The sequence below is a fragment of the Mandrillus leucophaeus genome, unplaced genomic scaffold (genome assembly GCF_000951045.1).
Source record: "Mandrillus leucophaeus isolate KB7577 unplaced genomic scaffold, Mleu.le_1.0 Scaffold915, whole genome shotgun sequence".
In the NCBI taxonomy this organism is placed as follows: Eukaryota; Metazoa; Chordata; class Mammalia; order Primates; family Cercopithecidae; genus Mandrillus; species Mandrillus leucophaeus.
The window spans coordinates 465691-475650 of record NW_012109975.1 but is presented as its reverse complement, the minus strand read 5'-3'; the positions used below and the strand labels follow the sequence as shown (position 1 = coordinate 475650).

General features: G+C 42.4%; 1 protein-coding gene across 3 annotated transcripts in view; it reads right to left on the bottom strand.

Moving 5' to 3' along the window:
• Nucleotides 1-6349, bottom strand: part of NEK10 (NIMA-related kinase 10) — a 281170-nt gene extending 274821 nt beyond the window's left edge. For 2 of the 3 annotated variants that reach the window (XM_011969857.1, XM_011969859.1), the window contains exons 1-2: nt 6115-6349; nt 4479-4518 (exon numbers count right to left, since the gene is read on the bottom strand). The gene's annotated coding sequence lies outside the window, so the exon portion shown is untranslated. The remainder of the gene's footprint in view (nt 1-4478; nt 4519-6114) is intronic. The other variant, XM_011969858.1, reaches the window with a different exon arrangement.
• Nucleotides 6350-9960: the final 3611 nt, after the last annotated feature.

The following is a 9960-nucleotide window of genomic DNA, read 5'->3' as shown; positions in this document are numbered from 1 at the left end:
CGCCATTCTCCTGCCTCAGCCTCCCGAGTAGCTGGGACTACAGGCGCCGCCACCGCGCCCGGCTAGTTTTTTGCATTTTTTAGTAGAGACGGGGTTTCACCGTGTTAGCCAGGATGGTCTCGATCTCCTGAACTCGTGAACCGCCCGTCTCGGCCTCCCAAAGTGCTGGGATTACACGCTTGAGCCACCGCGCCCGGCCTGAAGTATCCATTCTTTGGGCTGACCTCCTAGACAGGGTCACAACCCCGCCAAGCATTGCCTTGCAGCTTTTCACAAAGAGGCTGATTCAGGTAATAATTCGATAAATACATATGTCCATCTCCATTAGTTTACTGTAAACTAGTCAAGCATATGGAGAACAGCTTTTTGGCTCATTCCCAGTATCTAGCACATACTTTGTAGTTTATAATAAAAGAGGGATTCAATAAATAATTGCTGAATGAATCAATCAATGAACAGATTCCAAGTTAAATGTGATTGCGAAGCTCCAAATATAACTGGAATATCATGATGTAGATATGGAGAGTAAAGACAATGAAAAAGAACAGCAATTAAGTTTGCCCCAGCTGACTAGTATCCAGTGATTGTAGCATGTTGATTTGACAAAATATCTCTATAAATACAAGGAAGCTACAAAGAAAAGAATATAAAGTATTACATTGATGTTAAAGACGTACTACCTCAAGGATACATGAACAGGACAATAATGTTTCCTAAAGGAAAGATGAGTATTCACATTGTGTCAAGTGTAGCATACACATGTGTATTATATGAATGCCACTGTCTCCACTGATGCAAGTTGACAAGTCTGGGAATGTGAATTCTCCTGGTTACACCACTGGAATATAGTCAAAAAGAATAACAGGGATAGAGGAGGCTTGGTTTCCACTTGCCCACTGAGTGACCTCAAAAGTGTCACTGGATTTCTCTGACTATTTTCTCATTGGCCGAAAAATAGAAATAACATCATGCCTATGACAAGGTGGCAGTCGGGACTAAATAAAATAGAGTGACATCCCTTTAGAACTGTCAACAACTAGAGAACTGTGTTACTGTTATGATAGCTGTTGTAAGTATCATCTTTTGTGTGTGTGTGTGTGTGTGGAGTGTGTGGTCTCACTGTGTCGCTCAGGCTGGTGATAATATTACTTCATTTGAAGAGCTTGTGTATTTACTTTATTTATTTATTTTTTGAGATGGAGTTTTACTCGTCACCCAGGCTGGAGTGCAGTGGCACGATCTCGGCTCACTGCAACCTCTGCCTCCCAGGTTCAAGCAATTCTCCTGCCTCAGCCTCCCGAGTGGTTGGAACTGCAGGTGCCCACCACCATGTCTGGCTAATTTTTATTTTTATTTATTTTTATTTTTTCTGTATTTTTAGTAGAGACGGGCTTTCACCATGTTGGCCAGGCTGGTCTCAAAGTCCTGACCTCAGATGATCCACCCTCCTCGGCCTCCCAAAGTGCTGGAATTACAGGTGTGAGCCACAGCACCTGGCTGTGTATTTATTTTAAATCATTCGTCTATATTCATTGATTTTGACTCATTAATGACAAATACTAGAGATAAAATTAAAAATAGGGTTTAAATTCAATGTCATAAATGGTTTTCATTTTAATTTTTAAAAACCTAATAAGGGTTATTCTTACAAGCACATTAGTATATTCATTTAATCCTCAAAATAACCCTTTGAGGTAGTAATATATCTCCAACTTACAGATGAAGAAACTGAGGCACTAAAATGTCCAGTAACTTGACCAAGATCTCATACCTAGTAATAACAACAGTCATAATAAGAGCAAACATTTATATGGTGGTGCTAGCACTGTTCTAAGTGCTTTCTATACATTACCTAATGAATCTATAAGGTAGCTACCCTTACAGTCCCTAATTTACACATGAAGGAAATGAGGCCCAGTGAGGTTCATCCATTTGCCAAGGTCCCAGAGCTGGTAGGTGGCAGAGCAGAGATTTGAGGCCAGGCAGAACCCTTCCGGTTAACCTAATGCAGTACTAACTCTCATTTATTGGTGGCATTTATCCAGCTCTCTATTCACCTAAGTGAATTTTCTAGATAAATACTTATTTCTTTAATAAACAAATATTATTTTATTCATACTTTTCATATTAACAATTGCCTGTCTTTTACTAAATATACTAAATACTGTGCAACTTTTTCCTGATGGCCCAAAGTCAGTGTTATGGCTGCTGTGCTTTATCTGTCCTGCTTGTAGTTTTTACTTTAATTTTTACAGGAGTGCTTAGGTATCTTTTGTAGACATGAGCCAGTCAGTTGTCATTTTGTCACTGTGATTCTGCTGACTGCTTTGAAGCTAGAATCTGTGTCTATCGTAACTATTTCTAATATAAGATTTAATAAGCTTTGAATTGATGCCAACTCTATGGACTTAAGTTCATGACTTTCATTATGACCATGGCAGATTTTAGCTGAGATGAGGGGAGTCTGACCTATAGATAAGTATAAGGAATTATTTTACCAAATGAAAAACTATATATTTTATCCAGTGCGCATATTCCTGTTTTTTTGTTTTTGTTTGTTTGTTTGTGTTTTTTTTGAGATGGAGTCCCGCTCTGTGCCCAGGCTGGAGTGCAGTGGTGCCATCTCGGCTGACTGCAACCTCCGCCTTCCAGGTTCAAGTGATTCTCCTGTCTCAGACTCCAGAGTAGCTGGGATTACCAGCACACGTCACCACACCCAGCTAATTTTTGTATTTTTAGTAGAGACAGGGTTTTACCATGTTGGCCAGGCTGGTCTCGAACTCCTGACCTCAAGTGATCCTCCCACTTTGACCTCCCAAAGTGCTGGGATTACAGGTGTGAGCCATCGTGCCTGGCCATTCCTGTTTCTTAAATCATGATACATATCAGGCATATACATGAGTTTGTTTAAAGTTCACTTTCATCTAGAAGACGAAATCTTTGAAACTGTAAGACTTATTCCCAAATCCAAGTCATACACACTATCCACAAGCTGATTATTTCTATTCCCTCATCCTGCTTTACTTATTTCTCTCCTCGTATTGTGTTCCAAATAGAACATAATACAAATAAATAACATTTACATGGCAGTTCCTGCATAACGACCATTGTTCTAAGAAATTTTTCCATATTAATTCATGTAATGTTCACAACCACCTCATTTTACAGATGAGGAAACTGAGGTGCAGAAAGATTAAGTAACTTGCCAATCCCATATCTAGAATTTGGGGAGCTAGGATTAGAACCCAAGCAGTTTGACTCGAGAATCTGTGTTCTGTGAACTCTGCTCTACTGTGCCCTGAGAACTGTCCAAAGATAATAGTGCCTTTGTTTTGTTCACTGCTGAAGGCCCAGGTGTTCAACAAATATTTGTTGACTGTCTGGATGAACTTCCAGCTTCTCTCTGCCTATCCAAGTGCTCAACCCAGCTCACTCTGACTTCAGCCTCAAAGCTTGACTGGCTCTGACAGGCAGAGTAACATTCCAGGCCCTTCTTCCACCTCCTGAAGACTTTATTGGTTGCACTGTCTTTTGGCTCACCCGCACTGGGCATGGAGCCCCAAACCCATTAGATGGTCAATAAATACTCCCTGAATGATTGAGACTCTGAGCGGTATCAGGCTGTCGCCAAACACAAAAGTTTGTGATCAAGTACTATAACAACAGGATGGTGTCCTAGAAATTGCACTTGACTGAATCAAAAGATTGATTTTTACCTTTTGTGAACTGACCATGCCAATTTCACAACTCTAGCCTTCGGTGGTTTTTTTTGTTTGTTTGTTTTGTTTTTTTGAGACAGAGTTTCACTCTTGTTGCCCAGGCTGTAGAGCAGTGTGGCATGATCTTGGCTCACTGCAACCTCTGTCTCCCAGTTCAAGGGATTCTCCTGCTTCAGCCTCCCAAGTAGTGGGGATTATAGGCTTGGGCCACCACGCCCAGCTAATTTTGTATTTTTTGTAGAGACGGGGTTTCACCATATTGGCCAGGCTGATCTTGAACTCCTGACCTCAGGTGATCCACCCACCTCGTCCTCCCAAAGTGCTGGAATTACAGGCATGAGCCACCGTGCCTGGCCCAGTGTGTTCATCTTTAAGCTTGAAAGCTTACTATATATAAAGCACTATGCCTTTGGTATGAATTATGTACATATAATCTTTAAAACAATCCTATGAGCTAGGTGCTATTATATGCCCATTGTGCAGATAAAGAATCTGACTAGAGGCTAAGTGATTTGTTATGTGTTACACAACTAAAATGCTAGAGCTAGGATTCAAACCTATGTATGTATGACTCCAAAGCTTAGCTCTTGCAAACCATGCTATACTGTCTCTCTCTCTCTTTACCATTTTAAGCTTATGTCATATAATAACAGCTACCGTGATAATGATTATAGCTTAAACCATAAACTGTGAATTGAAGTAGTTTCCAATTACTGACAGTCTTGAAATTAAAGTAAAACCTGTAAATTCAACATTTACCTTTTATAACCAAAAGCTTCATTGGTCATTTCTAACTTTTCTGGAAGAAATAAAGATACCATGGCAAATAGTAACTTCTCATTTTAGAGATTCAACCAGTTAACAAGTATTTGTTGAACACCTGTTATGATGTCGTGTACTGGGCTAAATGCTGGATATATATAACAATAGTGACTGAGACAAAGATGGCTTCTGCCATCACAGAGGCAGTCTAGAGAAAGAAACAGTAATCAAGCAACATACAGAAAATTATTGGGGAGTGAGAGCAGGAGTGTGGGGGTGCAAAAAGGAGAGTCCATTCCAGGCAGTGTGAGCGACAGGTGAGATAACTACACACAGGAGAAAATGTGACATATTCTGGGAACAATCAAGATGGAACTGCTGATAGAAGGCCTAACTAAAGATTGGATTAGGGTAATGGGGAATCATTGCAGGACTTTAGGTAGGGAAGAGAAATGCCCTTATGTGCGTTGTAAAAAGATCAGTTTAGCCGGGCGCGATGGCTCACGCCTGTAATTCTGAGACTGAGGCGGGTGGATCACCTGAGATCACGAGTTCGAGACCAGCCTGGCCAACATGGTGAAACCCCTTCTCTACTAAAAATACAAAAATTAGCCAGGCGAAGTGGCTTGCGCCTGTAATCCCAGCTACTCTGGAGGCTGAGGCATGAGAATTGGTTGAATCCGGTAGGCGGAGGTTGCAGTGAGCTGAGATTGCTCCACTGCACTCCAGTCTGGCAACAGAGCAAGACTCCTTCTCAAAGAAAAAAAAAATCAGTTTAACAATGGTGGGAAAAAAGTGAATTGGACAGATAGGGCCAGACTAGAATCAAAGAAGCCAGATGGATGTTGAATTTAACCAAGAGATGGTGGAAATTGAGACAGTAAGAACAGAGATGGTAATGTGGGAATTGATTCAACATCTATTAAGAAGGGATAGTCTTGATAATTGATAGAGATGCAGAGGAAGCAGCAGTAAGTGTCATGGATGTTGTCTAGAGTGTAGGTTTTGAAAACTGAATGGATAGTGGAATCCAAGAGCAGTAGCAGGCGTGGGGAAGATGGCGTTCAGGGTTGCACATGTGTGGCATTAACTTGGCAGCTGGATTTTGGCGTCTGACGCTTAGTGGAGCAGGCTAGGTTCCAGGTGGAGGCTTTCTAACCATCATCAGATACGTGGTGCCTGAGGCGAGGAAGTGGAAGGGCTCTCCGAAGTGGAGCAGAAAAGCAAAGGGGCAAAGTCAAAGCAGCATCCTGTAAGGAGAAGGCAGAAAAGCGACGCTCACAGAGATGAAGAATGAACCTCCAGAGGCGTCGGAGCAGATTGGAAGAGACACATTCAGGCTCCATTTAACCAGAATAATTCCGTTATCAAAATGGAAGCGCCAAGAAGCATCGCTGATGGCGCTTTGCCACCATCCATCCGTCCAACACAAACCCACCTGCTTCGAAAAAGACTGCCTCACGTAGTGACTCACTTACCCACTACAGCCGCATTCTCTACCCCTGCCTCTTGTCTAGTGAAGTTGGCTCCCGAGGCTTCGGGGCCGCTCCACAGGCACCTGAGGACGTCTCCCCGGAGACCCTGACTCAAGCTGCGCGCCGGCACAGCCGGGCAGCGGCTCCCGCCTACTCACCGCGCCGGAGGGACGGTCCCTCCTTCAGGCCAATCTCCTTCTCATTGTTCCTGCTGCTGTCACCTGCTGCTGCAGACCGGGGTCCCGTCCAGTCTTAGCCCGTCCTGTCCACCCCCCAGCCTACTCGCGGTCCCCTCAACCTCGAGTACACCGCGGCCAGCTGCGCCGTTGGTTTTCCAATCAAATCCTCCTCCAGGCCACCAACCGGCGCTGGCCAGGCCAATGCCGACAATTCTTCCTCCGCCTCCCGGGGCCCCTCAGCCAATCGGGAGCAGCCATGCTGCGCAGTGCAGAGCGCCATAGCGACGGATGACGCCTGCCAGGGAATCGCCGTAGCAACCAGAGACGCGCTAGGTCCACCACCAAGCTTGCAAGCAGAAGAGGAGGCAAGTGATGCTGAAGGCTGTGCTGCAGCCACTTCACTGGAACCTAGAGCTACCTGTGAACAGGTCTCCTAAATGTTGAAGATTTTTCTGGATTTAGGGTGTCTAACCTTTGATGGGAAAGGGCAGCTTCATCTTGGAGTGTTTACTTTCAAGAACCGCTATGGGCTAAAAATCAATTCTCTTTAAAAGCAAAGATTAATCTGATAAGGAATCAATGCAGCATGCTAAATATCTTTCATATGGTGTGAAAACGTCTTCAGTTACTCAAGCCACAGGCAATGAGAATATGGTGCCATAGCACCATATTTTTCACAAAAATAAAGAGTGATCTGGGATTCAAGAAACCTGTGTGGTACAACTATTGCCAGTTCGTTTTGTGGCCTTGGGCAAGTCACTCCACCTTTTGTGAAAGTCTGAAGCGTCTTTAAAATTTCTGAACTGCATTAGATAACGCTTTAAAAATATACCTGACATTCTGTAACTTTAAATACATGAAAAATGTCAATTTACTGACTGCTCAATTTTGTGCTGGGCACGATTTCAAATTCTTTCCTTATTTCACTTAGTTATAAAACGGAGGCACAAGAAGTTTCCTAAGTAGTCCAGTATGGCAGAGCTAGTAAGTGATGCGAGTCACGGTAACATCTACTTGAGTCTGGTCTTAATCACGATGATGCTCCTTTGACGATTTCTTCGAGTACTGGGCCCTATTCAACCTCATCTTAATATCACTAAACGCTCATGAGTGTGTCAACACTGGTGATTACATCTTCCCAAACTGGATTTTAAATGAATACAGTGAACCCTAACGTTTTTCAGGTTTGGATAGTAAGTAGGCACATTGGGGTAACAATACTTAGGCTTCCATAATTGAAAGCATCTTTTAAAATGAAGATGGCCCTATTTTGGAAATGCAGAAAGGCGAGATGAAAGCCAAACTCCAGTGAGTATAGAAGAACTAATTAAACTTCGGAGACCATAAAACCAACAAGATTTTTTTTTATATGTAAGTTCTAGGGTACATATGCACAACGTGCAGGTTACATATGTATACATGTGCCATGTTGGTGTGCTGCACCCATTAACTCGTCACATTTACATTAGGTGTATCTCTCTCCTAATGCTATCCCTCCCCCCTGCTCCCACCCCACGACAGGCCCTGGTGTGTGATGTTCCTCTTCCTGTGTCCTAGTGTTCTCATTGTTCAATTCCCACCTATGAGAACATGTGGTGTTTGGTTTTTTGTCCTTGCAATAGTTTGCTGAGAATGATGGTTTCCAGCTTCATCCATGTCCCTACAAAGGACATGAACTCATCCTTTTTTATGGTTGCATAGTATTCCATGGTGTATATGTGCCACATTTTCTTAATCCAGTCTATCATTGATGGACATTAAAACCATCAAGATTAATGTTACCAATAAAACAAAACAAGGTGACAGGGGCAGGAAGACCGATGCTGAGTAGAAAAAGTATTCTATACACACATTCTACATATTAAGCAGTCAGCCTGGCTTGGTGGCTCATATCTGTAATCCCAGCACTTTGGGAGGCCAAGACAGGAGGATCACCTGAGGTGAGGAGTTTCAGACCAGCCTGGCCATCATGGCCAAACCATCTCTGCTAAAAACAGAAAAATCAGCGGGCATGGTGGCGCATGCTACTGACTGTTACTCAGGAGGCTGAGGCACGAGAATTACTTGAACCCAGGAAGCGGAGGTGCAGTGAGCCAAGATCGCACCACTGCACTCCAGCCAGACAGACAGAGCCAGACTCTATCTCAAAAAATAAATATTAAGCAGTGAGACATGACTCCACTGAACTTCTCATGTTCACCAGAATACCAATTGTGCTTCCCATCTTTCCACTACTCAGTGAAATTAAAGTCTTAAACTAATGTTTTAGCCATCCCAGAATATTCCCGAACTTCCCTGAAAGCTGCAGAGATTAAGAGGCAAGAATGACACTGCCTCTAAGACACATACACTATCATCTCAAATGTTAAGGGTCCCTCTGTAACATGATAAAAAATAAAATCCCACAAGAGATCTTGCCCCAAGCTTATAGCTTATATAGCAAGGCTCAAAACTATGAAAACATCTTTTTCTAAGGCCTTTTTTAAAACGAAATGCAAAACATAAATGATACAGTTCAAAAGTAAAACAGCGTAATGTCTTAACTACAGCATAAAAGTAACAAATCTGCATGTAAGTAGATATTCAGGATCAGCTCATCAAGAAGATAAAATCACTTCCCAAAATTTATAAGAAGACTTCAGCCCAATGGTCTAGAATAAGGCTATTTACACAAACACACCCCCGCCCCCCCCCACACACACACAAATCTAAGTGGAGGAATGAGAATGATCGTGTAGACTGAAAGCAGAGGGCTGAGTACAATTTGAAGTAAAGGCAGAACTTAAATTGGGCTTTGAAAGAAAAGCAGAGAAGCAGAAAGGAAGGTCTACTAAACAACAGAAATGTTTTCATTAAAAGTATAGAGATAGGAACGTGTGGGTCCACCATGAAAAGAACTGATACTTAAGAGATCAGATATGCCTTTATTGGCCAGATCAAAGAGTTACTCTTTTCCTCTCTCCTCCTACAGAATCTCAAAGGTCTGTAGCTAGAAATTATAAATTGACAAAAAAAATTTCCCTAAAATAAATGTAAACTAAATTTTCAAATGAAATTTCCAAAAACATAAGTGTCTATCCCCATCTTATTCCAAAGGGTATCAAACTCATGGTGAGGTTATCAGAAGTTTTTCAGTGCAGAAAACACAAAAGGAAAGTGTTCCACACATGCCAAATGAGAAACACACCGAGACCTGTAATTTTCTATTAAGGAAAATAATTCATAATAAAGTTAGTCACTAAAAACAAAGAAAGAGGCTGGGTTCATGCCTGTAATCCCAGCACTTTGGGAGGCCAAGGCAGGCAGATCATGAGGTCAGGAGATCAAGAGGACCATCCTGGCTAACACAGTGAAACCCCGTCTCTACTAAAAAAAAATACAAAAAATTAGCCGGGTGTGGTGGCGGATGCCTGTAGTCCCAGGCTACTCGGGAGGCTGAGGGAGGAGAATGGCGTGAACCCGAGCCAGAGGTTGCAGTGAGCTGAGATTGGGCCACTGCACTCCAGCCTGGGTGACAGAGCCAGACCCCGTCTCAAAAAAAAAAAAAAAAAAAAAAAAAAAAAAAAAAAAAAACAGAGAAAGAAAGAAAAGCCCTGGAGAGTTCAGTATTATAATGAAAATCATTACACATCACACAGCAAGATTTCTAAAATCAAGGGGGAATAAATGGATCAGCCTTTTCTTAGAGAGCTTTAATTTCAATTATTTCTTAACCAGCAAACGCTGTTTGTTGTGAAACAAACACTGTTTTATTTTTTTCACAACGTTTCCTGTTTTCTCTCTCCTACCAAAGCCTAGGAATATTAGGAGGCCAGAAACAGACAT